The sequence below is a fragment of the Capricornis sumatraensis genome, chromosome 13, assembly GCF_032405125.1.
Source record: "Capricornis sumatraensis isolate serow.1 chromosome 13, serow.2, whole genome shotgun sequence".
In the NCBI taxonomy this organism is placed as follows: Eukaryota; Metazoa; Chordata; class Mammalia; order Artiodactyla; family Bovidae; genus Capricornis; species Capricornis sumatraensis.
Genome location: NC_091081.1, coordinates 10,569,765 through 10,590,909, shown reverse-complemented (window position 1 = coordinate 10,590,909; position 21,145 = coordinate 10,569,765). Strand labels below are relative to the sequence as shown.

Genomic DNA, 21,145 nt, shown 5'->3' with positions numbered 1-21,145 from the left:
ATATAGTCACTCTCATAGGTACTGGGAGTTAGAGCTTCAACATTGAATCTGAGAAGGTTTGAATTTGAGAAGGGACATAATTCAGCTCATAACAACCATCAGAGTCTGGAAATTAACATGAATAAAGTACTATCTAATCTTCAGACTCCATTTGCCAAATGCCCTAATAATGTCCTTTATAACAAAAGAACCCAGCTCAGAATCATGGGCTGCATTTAGTAATCAGGTCTCTTTAGTCTCATTCCATCTAGACGGGTTTCTTGGTTTTTCCTTGACTCCCATGGCCTTGATACTTTTGAAGTTATAGGTCAGTATTTTTGTAGAATATCCATAAGTTTGTTTTGTCTCATATATCTTCATGGTTTGATTCAGATTAAATCTTAGCAGGAGCATCGCAGAAGTGATGCTGGCTTCTTCTCATTGCATTCTGAGAGGTGGTACCAATCCTAATTTGTCCCATCATCGATGATGTTCGCTTTCCCTTGATTAAGGTGATGTCTGCAAGGCTTCCCAAGAAGCTTATTTTTTTTCCTTCCGTTTGTGTGGGGATGTGCCCTGAAACTATGTAAATGCCAGTTCCTCATCAGATGTTCAGTTTATTTGTTTATAACTGTATTGTCTCAGGTTTTCCTAGTTCAGTGAGTTAAAATCTAGTAGCACTATTATTTATTTTGATGATCTAATTGTCTCCAGTTTGGCCAGTGGGAGCCCCTTCAAGATAATTTCTCTGTCCTCTAAAAATATCTCATTTATTCTCCGAGCATTTTCTGGCATAAGTTGTTCTAGGCTCATCTGAACATTTTGCCTGTTTCAGCCCTGGAATAAGAACCCTAGTTCCTTTCAGTGAATAATTGTATTTAGATGTGTTTTAACAACAGTATGCCTAAATCCATCTGTTTGAATAGTATTCTATTGTAACAATAGGATATTATTAATAGTATTGACAATAAATATTATTTCCTCTTCATTCTTGACTTCTACAGAAACGTGTGGTCTGAAGAGGTTACCACTAATCTTTTCTGTGTCTTGGCATTTTGGCTAAGATCAAGTATAGTATCTGTTCTCATCAGCTTAATGTCTGATATGTCCTCTATCCAGGCTTCCCAGGTGGCAATAGTGGTAAAGAACCCATCTGCTGATGCAGGAGACATAAGAGACACAGGTTCAATCCTGTGGAGGGCATGGCAGCCCATTCCAGGTTCTTGCCTGGAGGATCCCATGGACCAGGAGCCTGGTGGGGTCTATAGCATCGCAAAGAATCAGACACGACTGAAGTGACTTAGCACACACATGCACACACACACATGTCCTCTATCCTGGGCTTCCCAGGTGGCTCAGTGGTAAAGAATCCACCTGCAACGCAGGCGACCCAGGTTTAATCCCTGTGTCAGGAAGATTCCTCTGGAGGAGGAAATGGCAACGCACTCCAGTATTCTTGCCTGGGAAATCCCATGGATAGAGGAGCCTGCAGTCCTTGGGGTCACAAAAGAGTTGGACATTCTTGAGCAACTGAGCACACACACATATAAGGGATTATACAGATGTAGTAATGTGTGTAAAGGAAAGAACACAACCAGATATCTATAAATAAATTAGCATAGATGAGTCCTAGTTCTGGAATTTACTTCTGGGAAAGAAATGAATCTCATTTATTTCCAACAGAAAATTAGATAAGAAATCCAATTAGTTTCCCAAATCCCACTTTCATTCTTCAAATCAGTCCATTAGAGAGGTCACATTGTTCCTTTCAGAAACCACGGCTTGAATTTCATAGCAGAGCCAATATATGGCCACTCCTAAAACTAAAGTATGAAATGTCATCTATTCAGAATGTGATTTTAAATCATTGGCCTTAGGGGTCTCTTCCTACATAAGGACAATTGCATCTAAGTTAAAAACACTTGACCTGAAAGGGTGCTTCCTTTTGTTTATTTTTCACTTCTTACTGAGAAAATAATTCTGATTTTCTTGAATTCTCTTTGAGGCAATTGGAAAAATAACGTGATTATTTCTATTCTTGGTTTCAAAACTGTTCTTTTTCTCTTTCCTTCATTATGCTTCTCACTTCCGTTTGTCCTTCTCCTTCCTTGCCTGGCTCAGCTTTTTCAGTTCACATCCTCTCTGGATACAGTCAGAGTCATCAGTGGTGGAAAAATGTGACTGCCAGGAAGTCTCCATTCATTTTTAAAAGTAAATAGCTTGACAGCCTTTAAATTTACACCCTTGTCAGAGATGGCATGGAACATTTAAGCTTTGTTACTGATTACTGACATTTAACTCTGTCGAACCGTGTGGAAGATCAAATCCAAAACTTCATATTGGTAAAGAGACATATTCATTTCTTTACAATATGTGTCTTTTTTTTTTTAATTTTTAAATTTTTTTTTAAATTTTAAAATCTTTAATTCTTACATGTGTTCCCAAACATGAACTCCCCTCCCCTCCCTCCCCATAACATCTCAGTGGGTCATCCCCATGCACCAACCCCAAGCAAGCTGTATCCTGCATCAGACATGGACTGGCGATTCAATTCTTACATGATAATATACATGATAGAATGTCATTCTCCAAAATCATCCCACCCTCTCCCTCTCCCTCTGAGTCCAAAAGTCCGTTATACACAGCTGTGTCTTTTTCTCCTGTCTTAGATACAGGGTTGTCATTGCCATCTTTCTAAATTCCATATATATGTGTTAGTATACTATATGTGTCTTTTAAAATTCTTCTTTCAGAATAAACTCTGTGGCCATAAAAATTATATGCTAACATTAAGTAGATCATGATTTTCCAAAAAATGAAGTATTCTTGTTTCTTAAACTAGCAAATAAATGATGCTTACTCCAAGAAATGTCATAAGTAATTTGCAAAAGAACATATAAAATGTAAGATGTATTAAAATCCATATTTAATACAATTTAGTTTTCCCTGATGATTTAGGTTTGTTGTAATCAACAAATACTTTAGTTAAGAAGGAAAGCAAATATTGTGGGCAATAATTGAGGTATGTCTTGATGAAAGTGAAAGTGGAGAGTGAAAAAGTTGGCCTAAAGCTCAACATTCAGAAAATGAACATCATGGCATCCGGTCCCATCACTTCATGGGAAATAGATGGGGAAACAGGGGAAACAGTGCCAGACTTTATTTTTTGGGGCTCCAAAATCACTGAAGATGGTGATTGCAGCCATGAAATTAAAAGACACTTCCTTCTTGGAGGAAAAGTTATGACCAACCTAGATAGCATATTCAAAAGCAGAGACATGACTTTGCCGACTAAGGTCCATCTAGTCAAGGCTATGGTTTTTCCTGTGGTCATGTATGGATGTGAGAGTTGGACTGTGAAGAAGGCTGAGTGCCGAAGAATTGATGCTTTTGAACTGTGGTGTTGGAGAATACTCTTGAGAGTCCCTTGGACTGCAAGGAGATCCAACCAGTCCACTCTGAAGCAGATCAGCCGTGGGATTTCTTTGAAAGGAATGATGCTAAAGCTGAAACTCCAATACTTTGGCCACCTCATGGAAAGAGTTGACTCTTTGGAAAAGACTTTGATGCTGGAAGGGATTGGAGGCAGGAGGAGAAGGGGACGACCGAGGATGAAATGGCTGGATGGCATCACTGACTCGATGGGCGTGAGTTTGAGTGAACTCCGGGAGATAGTGATGGACAGGGAGGCCTGGAGTGCTGCGATTCATGGGGTCACAAAGAGTCGGATACAACTGAGTGACTGAACTGAACTGAACTGAAACCTTTTTTATTCCATTAAGATGATGACAGGCTTCTAAAAAGAAAAAGTCCTTCTTTCGGAAGCTGTGACCATGGCCTTCTAGAAATGGAATTTTTTGAGAACTCTAAAAATGCAAAAGAAAATAAACTACTTTTGGACAATGGGCTTGTTAGCAAAAACCTGCTGCTGTTACTACTGCTAAGTTGCTTCAGTCGTGTCCAACTCTGTGCAACCCCATAGACTGCAGCCCACCAGGCTCCACAACCCCCCCACCCCCCACCCCCGTCCCTGGGATTCTCCAGGCAAAAACACTGGAGCGGGTTGCCATTTCCTTCTCCAGTGCATGAAAGTGAAAAGTGAAAGTGAAGTCGTTGCTCAGTCATGTCCTACTCTTAGCAACCCCATGGACTGTAGCCTACCAGGCTCCTCTGCCCATGGGATTTTCTAGGCAAGAGTACTGGAGTGGGGTGCCATTGCCTTCTCCGAGCAAAAACCTAGCAGGTATATTATCTATAAATGCAATCTTCAGCTCTGGTGTTTGTGAACAGGTCTCTCATACTATGATGAATGATGTCATAGACATTACTTAAAAATGGGCAGATTTTAGAATAATTTCACTTTTGCAATTTTTGGCTTCTGTGACTCAGGAATCATATTTCTGTCATATGGTGCTTGATAAATTTCAGTGTATACACTGTAGTGCATATCCAGCCTTAGCCTGGTTCTTTTAAATTGTCTAGGGACTTGTCTAAAAGAATGTTTAGAATATACTCTGTGATGCATAAACCATTTAATTTAAAGGTCAATGGAAATGTAAAAATCCAAATACACATTGGAAAGTATAATCAAATAGCAAGTCAGAATTCATTTCCTCTTATTTTTCATCCTCATTTCTTTTGAAATATAAATCAGTTCTTTAGATTAACAAGCATTTACAAACTAGCATATATTTGATGTTAGCAGTTATGCAAACTTATTATCATGCATTTAGATTCTTCTAAAATTTTTACAAAGGAAGGTTTTTCATCTTCATCCCTTTGGGCTATTGTAACAGAATCCCACAGACTGGCTCCTAAACAACAGAAACTTATTTCTCACAGTTCTAGAAGCTGGGAAGTCTAAGATCAAAGCATTGGTAGATTCGGTGTCTGGTGAGGACTCACTTGCAGTTTCATAAATGGCCATCTTCTTACTGTGTCCTCAGATAAAAGAAGGGGCAAGGCAATTCTCTAGAGTCTCACTTATTTATAAGGGCGCTAACCCCGCTCGTGAGGGCTTCACTCTCATGACCTCATTACCTCTTTAAGGCCCAACCTTCAAATATTACCATCACACTGATGATTGGATTTTAACATATGTATTTTGGGAGGGATACAGACATTCAGAAGTCATATTCTTTCTGATAAATAACATTTAATATAGTCACCTGTTCTCAGAAGGCTGAATAATAACTATAGCTCAATTATGACTCCTATTTTTTGAGCGTGCATGCTAAGTTGCTTCAGTCGTGTCCGCCTCTTTGAGACCCTATGAACTGACAATATAGCCTGCCAAGCTCCTCTGTTCATGGGATTCTCCAGGCAAAAATACTGGAGTGGGTTGTCATGCCCTCCTCCAGGGGATCTTCCCAGTCCAGGGATCAAAACTGTGTCTTTATTTCTCCTGTGTTGGCATGCAGGTTCTTTACCACTAGTGCCACCTGGGAAGCATAATTGGCTTTTTCATATATCTCTCAATTAATTATTATGGCAGGTCTGCAAAGTAAATAATATTATGTCTCTTTTACAGGTGAGGAAACTGAGGCTCACTGGACCTTAAGTAGCTTTCCCATTATCTCACAGAAAATGATGAGATGATGGAGAAACCCAAGTCTTACTAATTAAAAAATTCATAAGAACACTTTTCATTACATCAACAGTCTCTGAACAAGCCTTCCAATGCAATTTGACATATTTTCTGTCTTAGACCTGCTCTCACTACCCATGTACTGAAACAGAAACCGTGATTCTGCGGCTCATACTTTCACTCTTCTACATACTCAGTAATTATTCAGAATTATGTAGCATTATTTTCATTGAACATTATAGGCCCCGATAAATATTTATTGAGTGCAGAATTGATTCTAGAGCAATACTATTTTCATGTTTTTAAAGGACAATAACACCTTGATAAGCACTGACCTGTAGCGCAGTGTGTGCTGATAGAATCTCTGGACAGCTCTAATTTCCAGATGTCCACAGCAATGTCTCAAAAGGTAAGACATTTATTCCTGAAATAACCACTCCTCCCAGCGAAGTAGCTTTTAAGCCACACTGGCATTTTACAAATACAGTCTCTTCCAGCCAATCGTTTCTTGGGGTGTGTAAGGATCTGAATGCTGATTATGTTTGTTTAAAGCACTCTATATTTTTATACCTGAAAAGGGAACTCAGTGACAGTTGCCAAAGTCATCTCAGCTTCTTTTTGAAAGGCATCTCTTCAAGGTCAAGAACTAAGAAGCCAGCTTTTTGTTCCTTTGGATATTGTTATGAGAACTTGAAGATAAATAAGCTGTGTACTGGGCAGAGATTCAAAGCAGCAGCTACATACTACATGTTCTAATGAGTCTTCTTTCTGTGATATGCTGTGAAAATCATATTTCTCTCAAATTAGATTTCTAATAAAATGCCAATCTAACTAGTTTTTAACTAGAATTACCCCACCACACAAATCAAATTGAGACATTGAATAATACTTTTTTATTGCACACTGGAATGGCTTCCATTATTTTTCATAAAGCTTTCTCATTTTCTTGCCAAGAGATGAGCTTGTTGAACAAAATAATTCTTTAGCATTGTGAGACCTGTGCTTCAATTGGAAAATAAAAATAAGATATATGTTATGAAAATATGACTTCCTTTACCTTAAGTACTCGGAGAAGGCAATGGCACCCCACTCCAGTACTCTTGCCTGGAAAATCCCATGGATGGAGGGGCCTGGTAGGCTGCAGTCCATGGGGTCGCTAAGTCGGACATGACTGAGCGACTTCACTTTCACCTTTCGCTTTCATGCATTGGAGAAAGAAATGGCAACCCACTCCAGTGTTCTTGCCTGGAGAATCCCAGGGATGGGGGAGCCTGGTGGGCTGCCGTGTATGGGGTCGCACAGAGTCGGACATGACTGAAGTGACTTAGCAAATCTTAAGTACTCCTCACAGGATCTTTTCCTTCCTGAAAGACTATAAGTGGTTGAGGATGAAGCGTGCTCTCTTGACACCTGGGAACCTGGAAAATTGCTCTCTCCCTCTCAGTTTGTATTTCTGTCCTCTGCAAGAGGTACTCCCAAAGGCTGGCAGGGCAAATTTGAAATAGGACTAACACGCTCCATTTCAAGTGGTGACCAAGAATCCTCGAGTGTAAAAGAAGGCTTCGTGAGCCCATTTCATCTTGTAACAAGACTCTTTGGCTCATCCTGCTGGAATCTGGGTTACCTTCAGAATCTCAGCTCATTACCTGGGAATGTGAAAGGTCTTGATTGACCTGTCCTGCTTCTACAGCTAATAGAACTGTCAACTCTCCTGTCACTTAGCCATCACCAGTCCTCAGATATAATAAAGGCCTTGAAGGTAATACAGGAAGTGAAGCATCCCAAAGGCCTCACCGTCTCAAAAAGGAAGCTGCTTGTTGAACTAAATACTCCCCTTCAAATGTCTGAATTCACAGCGAAGGAGAGTGAACATGAAACAGTGTTGGTTTTTTTCGTCAGGGTAATTTTCTTTTCCATCTCGGAGTGTTCCTATCACTTCAATCTATGAAGTCCCAAGTGTAACAATGTAAAGTTGAACCTGGCAAGGACAGAAAAGCTAGCTCAGAGAAGGCCATGATGTGTGTGTGTGTGTGTTGAATGATGTGCATGGTTAACAAGGATTAGTTGTAAGGGTGCTTTGTTTAAATGAAAGCTAAAACCTAGGTTTCAGTCAATTAATATTCAATTCAATTCAATGTATTGAACCAGTAGTCAGCATATATTGAGCTTTGAATCTTGACTGGCATTGTTCTCCCTGCTGAGGCTAGAGACAGAAGATGCTCTGACAGAGATTGTTTATGCTCACAAAACATCCATGTTCTCATTTACATTTCCCAGAATTTCTTGCTACTGTTTGGACCACGTGACTAAGTTCTGACCAATAAGATAAGAGCAGAGATGACATAGACATAAACCATTTCTAGACTTGACCCCTCAACATATATCACATGACTCTCCAGGTCTCTCTTCTTTGCCATGTGACCTTGGAGGCCACATGTACCAGATGGCATAGTTCTAGCTTTAGCTTTTAGGCATATGAATCATTTCACATTAATTATTTGTACATGGTAAAGTTTGAGATTCATTTTTTCTTCCATGTTGACATGGAACTGTTTCAGCACTATTTGTTGAGATAACTAAATTTTCTTGAGTTTTCATAGTCAAAAATTTGAAGGATTTTAACTTATTCAATGATTGAGACAGATAGTTCTCTCGGACACTTCTTGGACAACTTGAATTCTCATAGCAATTCTAAGTAGATTTTACTTTGGAAAGTAGATTTTATTAAGACTGCTGCTGCTAAGTCACTTCAGTCGTGTCCGACTCTGTGTGACCCCATAGATGGCAGCCCACCAGGCTCCACCGTCCCTGGGATTCTCCAGGCAAGAACACTGCAGTGGGTTGCCATGTCCTTCTCCAATGCCGGAAAGTGAAAAGTGAAAGTGAAGTTGCTCAGTCATGTTGGACTCTTTGCAGCCCCATGGACTGCAGCTACCAGGCTCCTCCATCCATGGGATTTTCCAGGCAAGAGTACTGGAGTGGATGGCCATTGACTTCTCCTTTATTAAGACTATGAGTGAAATAATAAAATTATAGGGAAATAATATTTTACCACCCATAAATTGAAACAGGAATCTATGTTAATATTTATTAAACTGTGTCAACCTACCTTTGGATATGTATGGGGGGCCACTTTCTATGACTCTGGCTTCTCTTCTGCCTAATTCTTTTTTTTAAAATTTATTTATTTTAGTTGGAGGCTAATTACTTTACAATATTATAGTGCTTTTTGCCATACATGGACATGAATCAGCCCTGGTTGTATGTGTCTCCCATCCTGAACCCCCCTCCTCCTCTAATTCTTATTAAAACCTAAGTTTTTAATGTGACTTTCTAATGTTTGAGATTTCTAACATGTGAGATTTAATGGGTTTTTTGACAATGCTGAAGTTCTGAGTCAAATTTTCAATTTATTTCATATAATTGTTCATGCTGTACTTTTTTATTTGATCAGATTTTTAAAAAACCTCATAACAACTTGTTTACTGTTTTGGTAATATGCCTCAAATCCTCTTTTAAAATGATAAAGTATAAAGAAACAAACATTTTCAACACCTACTCTTGTTGCAGGCACTGTGTTAGGTACTAGAGACCTAAGTTAAAACTTGGTTTGTAGAACGTAAGAAAGAACATTGAAGTCTAATGAAAATTAGTAAGAATGTCCCCACCCCCTATGTCAGTTCAAAGAGATTTCTGCAACCATGAATTTTTTCATAGATCTAGAAGTAGGAAAGGATTAACGGGTATTTAATACAGCTTTTTCCAAATGTGTTCCATGGAACACTGTTGCAGAAGATAGTAGTAGTTTCACGAAATAAATGAACGTGTCTTGTGGTGACATAATCATGGTGCAAAATCAATGGTGGAGAAAACTGCTGGTGGCTTAGTATGATCAAGAGAGCAGTACATGTGAAGCAGAATGTCTGTTTTGAAGAAAACCTCTTGTGGATTTGTTTGAGTTGTAGCTGAACTAGCTCTGTCATTCCTCAAACACCAGGAAATGTTTCTTTTTCATTTGAGAAAATGACTACAGATAATTGGCATTGATACATGAATATTTAGCTGACATTTAAAGAAAAATGAATTAATTGGTCTTATCACTTCAAGGAAAACAATTGACATCATTTGTTGTCAAAGATAATTATTTTAATTTTACTGAAATATGGTTGACTGACAATGTTGTGTTAATTTCTGCTGTACAGCAAAGCGATTCAGTTTTTTTATATATATATATAACATATATATATATATATATAACATATATATATATATATGTATGATCTTTTTCATAGTCTTTTCCATTATGGTTTAGCAAAGGATATTGAATATAGTTTCTTGTTCTATACAGTAGGACCTTATTCATCCATCCTATGTATAAGAGTTTGCAACTGCTAATCCCAAACTCAATCCTTCCCTCCCCCATCCTCTTCTCCCTTGGCAAATACAAGTCTTTTCTCTATGTTTATGAGTCTGTTTCTGTTTTGTAGATATGTTCATTTGTGCCATATTTTAGATAACACATATAAGTGATGTCATATGGTATTTGACTTACTCTTTCTGACTTATCAAATGAAAATTTGAATTTTGGGAAACTTATCTGCCACCTTAATACCTTTCCAATACATAAACACTTTTCTGATGAAATTCGTGGTGATATTAACTGATGTGTTTTTAATGTTATATAATGAAATCTGTGAACATTTAGAAGACTGCCATAACTCAGTGAATCAATATGCTCTAAATGTTGCAGAATCACACGTGGGTAAAAGATCCATTCAAAGAGTAAGCTAGACCAATAGATTTTAATGTCACACAGGATGAAATTTTATGGTCAAGTTTTCTGATTCAATATTGCAGTTAATCTTTCAGAAGTGACCACCTGTTGAATTTTGGTGTGGTGTCAAAGAGATCCTCAATTATCTTAATGCTAAAATATTTTCTCCTTTCCAGACCCTAGATCTTAAGATGCTAGATTTTATTTGTATGACTTTAACAAATACAACATAACACAATTAATTGAATGCTAAAGTGGATATAAACATCCAGGAATACAAACTCAAAAGAGATTTTGTAAAATGCTAAAAAAAAATTGATACTCTGTTAAATATTTTTTATTTTAGAAAATGTATTTAGTCTTAAAATATATTATTTATGTGACATGTATAGGGTATACTAATTTTAAATGAATTACTAAGGATGGAACCAGTTTTAGGTTCTAAAAGAGTAAATATCAATAGAAATAACATAAACAAAAGCAATTTGTGTCCTCAATAATTTTTAGAGATGGAAAGGGATCCTGGGACAAAAGCATTTGGGAACTACTGGACTAAAAGAAGTCCACATTTAAGTCCTTTCCTTTATGCATGTTCTGTGAAAATTTAAACCAAATTTGTATTTCTATGATATTAAAAAATAGCCATAAAAGTCTTGGATAGTATCATAAATGTGAGAAATATATCTTTTTCTGGTTATTTGTAGGAACAAACTTTATGGAGAATGAAAATACTGAAATATTAAACTTGTTCTATTTTACTAAAACTATACAAATACACTATTTGTGTATGAAGTAAGAATTCTCCAAAAAGCTTAATAATATTAATATTAAAATAATGTTACTATACAGATAAAAGTTGAGACTTTAAAAAAATAGCAGCATAAATAGAAATTCAATAGTGAGGAATACAATCGGTATACTTCCCCAAAGGCTTTTTTTTTTTTTTCGTAAAATTATGACACTTGACAAATGACTGCAGGGAAAATGTGCCAAATGAGTTCCCCTGTTGTTTACAGCTTGTCACAGGCAGATGCAATACAAAGAAAAGATGAATGCATCATCTTTCCACTCCAGAATGTCTCTACTCATAAAAGGGAGCTGTTCTCTTTCCATTCCAACAATGATAGGCTTAGATCACTATAACAGATCAATGATGTTGTGGTTGCTTGGGAAGTTTAGGGAAACAGAACAAAAGAAATGGTATCCCACTCATGGAATTCCTTACAAAGTCACCACACACTAGCCAAGGCTGAAGAAGCTCTGTTTATATTTTCTACAGGAGTCACTTTTCTAGTATTCAAATTGCCTTTTTGGTTACATACTGATACCTACGGGAGCTTTACTTCTCCAACAGTGAGTCACAGACCAGCAGCCTTCACATCTCCTAAAACTTTTTATAAATACAGATTTTGGGGCCTCATCTTAGACATCCTGAATCAGAATCTGCATTTTAAACAAGATATCCAGGTGATGTGTATGTTTATTCATGTTGGAGAATCACTAATGTACATCAGATGATCTCAACCATGACTGTACTTTGAAATCATCTAGGGAATTTTTTAAAATCCTGATGTTTGGGCTACACTGTGGAGGAATCAACCCACTCCAGTATTCTTGCTTAGGAAATCCCATGGACAGAGGAGTCTGATGGGTTACAGTCCATGGGGTCTCAAAAGTCAGACATGACTTAGCAACTAAACGACCACCAGGGGTTGGTTGAGGAGGAGCAGAAGCAATTAGGTCAAAATCTCTTAGAGTAGGACACTCCATTCAAGAATAGGCCTTCTTTACTCCATTGGAGATGCACATTTGGATTTATTAGAGAAGTCAGTGGCAAAACATCATTCTTTCAATGGAAACTTTTTAAAAATACCTTTATTGAAGTAAATTGGTATTTTAAAACATTGTATGTACTTAATTTGATGAGTTTGGATATAGGTATACAACTACATTGTGGAAGATTCTTAAAGATGGTAATACCAGACCACCTTACCTGCCTCTTGAGAAATCTGTATGCAGGTCAAGAACCAACAGTTAGAATCAGACATGAAAAAACAGACTGGTACCAAATTGGGAAAGGGGAGTATGTCACGGCTATATATTGTCACCCTGCTTATTTAACTTATATGCAGAGTACATCATGCGAAATGCCAGGCTAGATGAAGCACAAGCTGGAATCAAGATTGCCGGGAGAAATATCAATAACTTCAGATATGCAGATGACACCATCCTTATGGCAGAAAATGAAGAACTAAAGAGCCTCTTGATGAAAGTGGAAAAGGAGAGTGAAAAAGTTGGCTTAAAACTCAACATTCAGAAAACTAAGATCATGGCATCCAGTCCCATCACTTCATGGCAAATAGATGCAGAAACAGTGGAAAAAGTGACAGGCGTTATTTTCTTGGGCTCCAAAAGCACTGCAGATGGTGACTGCAGCCATGGAATTAAAAGACACTTGCTCCTTGGAAGAAAAACTATGACCAATCTAAACAGCATATTAAAAAGCAGAGACATTGCTTCGCCAACAAAGGTCCATCTAGTCAAAGCTATGGTTTTTCCAGTAGTCATGTATAGATGTGAGAGTTAGACCATAAAGAAAGCAGACTGTCGAAGAATTGATGCTTTTGAACTGTGGTGTTGGAGAAGACTCTTGAGAGTCCCTTAGACTTCAAGGAGATCAAATCAGTCAATCCTAAAGGAAATCAGTCCTGAATATTCATTGGAAGGACCGATGCTGAAACTGGAACTCCAATACTTTGGCCACCTCATGCGAAGAACTGACTCATTGGAAAAGGTCCTGATGCTGGGAAAGATTGAAGGCAGGAGGAGAAGGGGATGACAGAGGATGAGATGGTTGGATGACATCACTGACTTGATGGACATGACTTTGAGCAAGTTCCAGGAGTTGGTGATGGACAGGGAAACCTGGTGTGCTGCAGTTCTTGGAGTTACGAGGAGTTGGACACGACTGAGTGACTGAACTGAACTGATACACCCATAAAACTATCAGTACAATCAAAGTAATAGACATATCCATTACTTCCAAAGTTTTTGTGTGTCATGTATGTGTGTGGTATGAACACGAGATCAACCCTCATAATGAATTCTGAGTGCACAACAATATTGTTGACTCTGTGTAGTGTATCACAGGAATTTATGTTGCATAACTGAAACTTCATGCCACTGGACAGCTCCCCATTTCCCCCTACTCCAGCCCCTGGAAACCAACCTATCTGCTTCTATTATTTTGACTGTTTTCAATACCTCAGTTAAGTGGAATCATGCAGTAATTGTCCTTCTGTGATTAACTTGTTTCACTTAGTATAATACTGTCAAAAATATAGAAATGGAAAAACTAAAGCCACTAAATCCATAAAAAGTATTTAGTAAGAGTTCATTGTGTATATGAGAACAGTGCACAAACTGGAAACTTTCAAAGTTCAGGGGCATGACATTACAGGATGGTTTATAAAGTGAAAATGAGAAAGTTGTTTAACCTTACAATGATTAGTTATTACAATGGGGATTTCCAGGTAACAGGGGATTGGTTGAGATTGATTATCTTTTCACTTTTTAGGAAGTGACTTAAATTTGTTTTATGATTTTTAGGAGCATTTTCAAGAAGTAGCCCAAGTTAGGTTTCACTTGTTTTGCACATAAGCCAAATTAAGTTTGACTTATGTGGCTTAAATGGTTTTGTCTGCTCAGGGAATTTTCCATCCTGGCTTCCATTTTGTATTTAGCTTTAACAATGTCCTCTATGTTCATCTATGTTATTACATATGGCCGGATTTCCTTCTTTTTAAAGCCTAAGGAATATTTCATTGTCTGTAAACACATTTTTAAAAATCTGTTCACCTGTTAATTTGGACATTTGGATTGTTTCCATATCTTGGCTATTACGAATAATGGTACAGTGAACATGGGACTGCAGATATCTCTTTGAGATCTTGATTTCAATTCTCTTGGATATATACCCAGAAGAGAGATTGCTCTATCATATGGTAGGTCTAGTTTTAATGTTTTGAGGAACTTCATATTATTTTCCATAGCGGCTGCGCTATTCTACATTCCCACCAGTAGTGCAGAAGGATTTCAATTTCCACATTCTTACCTATAGGATGTTGTTATTGCTTATCTTTTTTATAATAGCCATCTTAATTGGTATGAGGTGATATTTCATTGTGATTTTCATTTTCACTGTCTGATGATTAGTGATGTTGAACACCTTTTCCTTTACTGGTTGGCCATTTGCATGTCTTCTTTGAAGAAATGTCTGTTCAGGTCCTCTACCCATTTTTTAATTGAGTTTTATTTCTTTTTCTTTTTTGCTGTTGACTTGCAGGAGTTTCTTGTATATTTTAGATATTAACCCAGTATCAGATATGTGGTTTGCAAATATTTTCTCCCATTCTTTAGGTTGACTTCTCACTTTGTTTCTTTTTTCATGCAGAAGCTTTTTAGTTTGATATAGTTTCACTTTTATGTTTTTGTTATCTGCATCAAGCCCAAGAAATCATTGCCAAGACCAATGTCACAATGTTTATCTCTCTGTTTTCTTTTAGGAGTTTTATAGTTTCAGGTCTTATATTTAAGTCCTATATACTTTGAGTTGACTTTTTTGTTTGGTGTAAGATAAAGATCAAATTCCATTCTTTTGCATTCAGATATTCAATTTTCCCAACACCATTTGTTGAAGGGACTAGTCTTTCCTTCCTTGTGTATTTTTGGCTCTTATCAAATCAGTTGGCTTTTTACGTCTGAATTTATTTGTAGGCTTTGTATTCTGCTCCATTGGTCTGTATATCTGTTTTTATGCTATACTATGTAAGTACTATAGCTTTGTCATTTAAAATCAGGAAGTGTGATGCCTATACGAGCTTCCAGCTTTGTTCTTCTTTCTTAAGATCTCTTTAGCTACTCTGAGACATTTGTGGTTCCTAGTGAGTGGGAAATAGATGGGGAAACAGTGGAAACAGTGTCAGACATTATTTTGGGGGGCTCCAAAATCACTGCAGATGGTGATTGCAGCCATGAAATTAAAAGACTTACATCTTGGAAGAAAAGTTATGACCAACCTAGATAGCATATTGAAAAGCAAAGACATTACTTTGCCGACTAAGGTCCGTCTAGTCAAGGCTATGGTTTTTCCAGTAGTCATTTATGGATGTGAGAGTTGGACTGTGAAGAAAGCTGAGCGCCTAAGAATTGATGCTTTTGAACTGTGGTGTTGGAGAAGACTCTTGAGAGTCCCTTGAACTGCAAGGAGATCCAACCAGTCCACTCTGAAGGAGATCAGCCGTGGGATTTCTTTGGAGGGAATGATGCTAAAGCTGAAACTCCAGTACTCTGGCCACCTCATGGGAAGAGTTGACTCATTGGAAAAGACTGTGATGCTGGGAGGGATTGGAGGCAGGAGGAGAGGGGACGACAGAGGATGAGATGGCTGGATGGCATCACCGACTTGATGGACATGAGTTTGAGCGAACTCCAGGTGTTGGTGATGGACAGGGAGACCTGGCATGCTGCGATTCATGGGGTTGCAAAGAGTTGGACACGACTGAGTAACTGAACTGAACTTAACTGAATGAGTTTTAGAATTATTAAAAATTTTTGTAAAAAAGTGCTTTTGACTTCTTGATGGGAATAGCATTGAATCTGTAGATTGCTTGGGTAGAATGGACGTTTTAATAATATTAATTCTTCCAACCCATGAAGACAGATATTTTTTCCACTGATTTGTGTCTTTTTCAATTTATTTCATCCATGTTTTGCAGCTTTCAGTATATAAGTCTTTCACATCTTTGGTTCAGTTTATTTCTAAATATTTTATTATGTGATTGTAAATGGAAATGTTTTCTTAATTTCCTTTTCAGATAGTCTGTTATTAGTGAAAAACAACTGATTTTTAAAAATTTATTTTTTAATTGAAGGATAATTGCTTTACAGAATTGCGAACAACTGATTTTTGTATGTTGATTTTGTCTCTGGAAACTTTACTGAATTCACAACTTTTTGCGTGTAGAAACGTTACAGTTTTCTGTGTATAAAATCATATCATCTGTGAACAGAGTTAATTTTATTTCTTCCCTTCCACTTTGAATGCCTTCTATTTATTTCTTGTGTCTAAATGCTTTGGCTAAGGTTAGGTTGAACAGAAGTGGCAAGTGTGGGCATCCTTGTCTTCTCATCTTAGATAAACAGCTCTCAGGTTTTCACTATTGAGTATGTTGTTATCTGTGGGTTCAGTCATATATATCCTGTGTCATGCTGAGGTATCTTCCTGTACTGAATTTGTTGAGAATTTTGATCATGAATGGAAATTTAATGATATAATGCTCTTTCTGCATCTGTTAAGCTGATCATATGATTTCTATTTTTCATTCTGTTAACGTGGTATATCAGATTGACTGATTTGCAAGTTTTGAAACATCTTTGCATCCTAAGCATAAGTTCCACTTGATCATGATGTATGATCCTTTTAATATATTGCTGAATTTGGTTTACTGGTATTTAGAATATTGCATGTATATTTATTAGGGATATTAGCCTCTAATTTTATTTTCTTGTAGTGTCTTTTCCTAACTTTGGTATCTGGATAATGCTGGCCTCATAAAATGAGTTTGGGAGTGTTCCCTCTTCTTCAGCCTTTTTGGAAGAGCTTGAGAAGGACTGGTGTTAATTCTTCTTTAAATGTTTGGTAGAATTCAGAGGGTTTTGTTATTGATGCAATCTCCTAACTAGTAATTGGTCTATTCAGATTTTCTGTTCCTTCATAATTCAGTTTTGGTAGGTTGTTTGTTTCTAAGAATTTATCCAGTTCATTTAGGTTCTTCAGTTTGTTGGCATAGAATTATTCATACTAGTTTTTTTTATGATTCTTTGTGTATCTCTGGCATAAGTTATAATGTCTGCTTATTCATGTTTGATTTTATTTGTGTCTTCTTTTCTTTTTAGTCTAGCTAAGGGGTTATCAACTTTGTTTTTTAAACTAGCTCTTAGTTTTACTGATTTTTTTCCTATTATTTTTCCAGTCTATGTTAATTTTTTCCTCTATTGTTTTTCTAGTCTGTGTTTATTTCTACTTTAATCTTTCTTATTTCTTTCCTTTTGCCAACTTTGGTCTTAGCTTATTCTTCTTTTTCTAGTTTCTTGTGTTGTAACGTTAGATTGTCTATTTGAGATATTTCTTCTTTTTTAATGTAGATGTTTATTTTTAAAAACCTCCCTCTTAGGACTGCTTTTGATGCATCCCATACATCTTGGAATGTTGTCTGTTTGTTTCCATTTGTCTCAAGACACTGTCTGATTTCCATTTTGACTTCTCCTTTGATCCACTGTTTTGTCAGGAGTGTGTTTTTTAATTTCAACATATTTGTGAATTCCCCTGTGATCCTCCTGTTATTGATTTATAATTTAATATCACTATGATCAGAAAATATATTTGGTATGATTTCAGTGTTCTTAAATTTGTTAAGTGTCCTGATATGTAATCTATCCTCAATACTGTTTTATATGTGCTTGAGAGGAATATATATTCTGCTGCTGTTGGGTGGAATGTTCTGTCTGTGTCTGTTAGCTTCATTTGGTCTATAGTATTGTTCAAAACTGCTGTTTCTTTGTAAACACTTCTACCTGGGGTTATGAAGTCTCCTAGAATTATTACATCACCATTTCCCCTTCAGTCCTGTCAATGTTCAGTTTATATATTTAGATGCTCTGATGGTGGGTATATATATCACTGTTAATTTTTCTGATAAATTAACCCTTTTACCATTATATTATATCTTTCTTCTTCTTTGGATTATTTTTAACTTAAAATGTATTTTGTCTGAAGTAGATAACCACTCATGTTTTTGTTTAGTATTTGTAAGGGAATGTCTCTTTCCATTTCTTTATATTTAGCCTATGTGTGTCCTTAACTCTAAAGTGAGTCTGTTGTAGAAAGCATATAGTTGAGCATTGTATTGTATCCATTCAGCTACTCTATGTCTTTTGACTGGGGAATTTAGCTCATTTAGCTTAAAGTAAATATTGATAGAGAAGGACTTCTTTTGCCATTTTCTGTCTAGTAGTTCTTTTCTCTTCTCCTCTCTTACTATCTTCCTTTGTGTTTCATTGATGTTTTGTACTGATATTCTTTTATTGCTTTTTTTCTATCTTTATGTATTTTCTGTAGGTATTTTCTGTGTGGCTACCATGAGAATTATATAAGACACCTTATAATTTTAACAGTTTGTTTTAAGCTGATAGACATGTACCCTCAATCACATACAAAAACTCTACATTTTCATTCCACCCTACACATACACCCTTTGTGTTATTAGTGTCACAATTTACACTTTTTGTATTGTGCCTCCATTAACATGAAGAAAAATGAAAATTTTTCATAGTTAAAAGCTTGGGCTTTGGTGTATAAAGATTTAGTTGTGTGGTGAATCTGCCTGCAATGCGGGAGACCTGAGTTTGGTCCCTGGGTTGGGAAGATCCCCTTGAGAAGGGAACGGCTACCCACTCCAGTATTCTGACCTGGAGAATTCCATGGACTCTATAGTCCATGGGGTTGCAAAGAGTCATACATGACTGAGTGACTTTCACTTTCACTAGAACTCTTTGGCTGCAAATAACAGATGTTGAAACTGAGTGGTGACCCTCGGGACTCTCTGGCACAGTGGCTTTTCTGACCCTCCATTTCTTATAGGTAAGACTCCAGCCTCTGTGACCTTCCCTGAGTTTGAAAGGGTGGATTCCAACAGTTGCTAATCAAGGGAGGAGCAGCCAAGAAACTACTTGAGGAAAGATTGAAGGACTGGTTCAAAATTTGCAAAGGAGTTCATCAAGGCTATATATTGTCACAGTGCTTATTTAACTTATATGCAGAGTACATCATGCAAAATGCCAGGCTGGATGAAGCACAAGCTGGAATCATGATTGCCAGGAGAAATATTGATAAACTCAGATATGCAGATGACACCACCCCAATGGCAAAAAGTGAAGAGGATCTAAAAAGCCTCTTGATGAAGGTGAAAGAGGAGAGTGAAAAAGTTGGCTTAAAGCTCAACATTCAGAAAACAAAGATCATGGCATCTGGTCCCACCACTTCATGGCAAATAGATGGGAAAAAATGGAAACAGTAACAGACTTCATTTTCTTGGGCTCCAAAATCACTGCAGATGGTGATTGCAGCCATGAAATTGAAAGACACTTGCTTCTTGGAAGAAAAGCTCTGACCAACCTAGACAGCATGTTAAAAAGCAGAGACATCACTTTGCCAACGAAGGTCTATCTAGTCAAAGCTATGGTTTTTCCAGTAGTCATGTACAGATGTGAAAGTTGGACCCTAGAGAAGGCTGAGCACTGAAGAATTGATGCTTTTGAACTGTGGTGCTGGAGAAGACTCTTGAGAGTCCCCTGGAAAATAAGTAGATTAAGCCAATCAATCTTAAAGAAAATCATCTCTGAATCCTCTGAAGGACTGATGCTGAAGCTAAAGCTCTGATACCTTGGCTATCTGATTCAAATAGCTGATTCATTGGAAAAGACCCTGATGCTAGGAAAGATTGAAGGCAGAAGGAGAAGAGGATGACAGAGGATGAGGTGGTTGGATGGCATCACCAACTCAATGGCCATGATCTTGGGCATACTCCAGGAGATGGTGAGGGACAGGGAAGCCTGACATGCTGCAAAGAGTTGAAGATCGCATAGGGTTGGGGTTCAAAGTGTTGGACATGACTTGGGAATTGAACAACAACGACCACAACAACAACCCTCTAGATTTATTGAGTGGCTCACATGTGATAATATATGTCAAGTTCTTAGGGTAGTGCCTGGTTTATAATCTGAACTCAATAAATGTTAGCTATTATTATTGCTAATGAAACCCATGCAGGAGACTTGGCAACATTACTACAGTGTCAAGAGTTGGAGAGAAGGTTGAGTTGCCAACTCCTCTCCAGGTCTACCCTTCAGCCTGGAAGCATGGTAACACTAGGGTCCTGTTATTAAATTAGGACTCATCTCTTTTTATACAGTGCTTTGGCTGGGACTTGGGAGTGGAGAATGAATAAAAAGCTACAGGGTCTCATAAAAAAGCAAAGATAGAAAGAACTAAACAACTTAAAGTTCACACACAAAAAAAATGGGATTCAAAGAGTTATGCCTTCTTATAAAGAAATATTTTCTTTTGGAGTTCATTGTCTCCATGAGTCCCATAATCACTTTTAGAGTGCAGTATACAATAAGAATCACATGGACCAAAGGAGAATGCTGGGTAGATGTTCTTTATAGGAGAGTGTATTTTTAATTGAAAACATTAGCATATGCTTATTCTCTATGTAAGCCCATCACAGAGTCCAGGTTACCGCTAATTGATTTAAACCTCAGATCTCAGTAGGAACTCACAGATATTAACTTCTCACTGATGCACTAAAGATTCCTAAGTTTCTCACAAAGGTTCAGAGTAATTGTAAAATATTATCTTGAGATCCATGGATTAGTGAAGTCATTATTTGGGGAGGTGCTGTGAGGCTTGAGCTAATGCTGTAATAAAATCTGTCTTTGGTGAAGACATCATAGAGAAGAGACTCGTGGACAAGGAGGCTGAGAGAGAGAGAGGACGGGACAAATGGAGAGAGTAGGATGGAAACATACACGACCACACATAAAGCAGCCAGCCAGTGGGGGTTTGCTCCATCAGGGAGCTCAGAGCAGGGCTCTGCGGAAACCTAAAGATCGGTATGGGGTGGGAGGCAGGAAGGAGGTTCAAGAGGGAGGGGACATATGTATACCTATGGTTGATTCATGTT

The 21,145-nt window shown here is 37.4% G+C and overlaps 1 pseudogene; it reads left to right on the top strand.

Annotated features, from left to right (window-relative positions):
* Positions 1-1,017: 1,017 nt before the first annotated feature.
* On the top strand, positions 1,018-1,132 carry LOC138089999 (U2 spliceosomal RNA; annotated as a pseudogene).
* Positions 1,133-21,145: the final 20,013 nt, after the last annotated feature.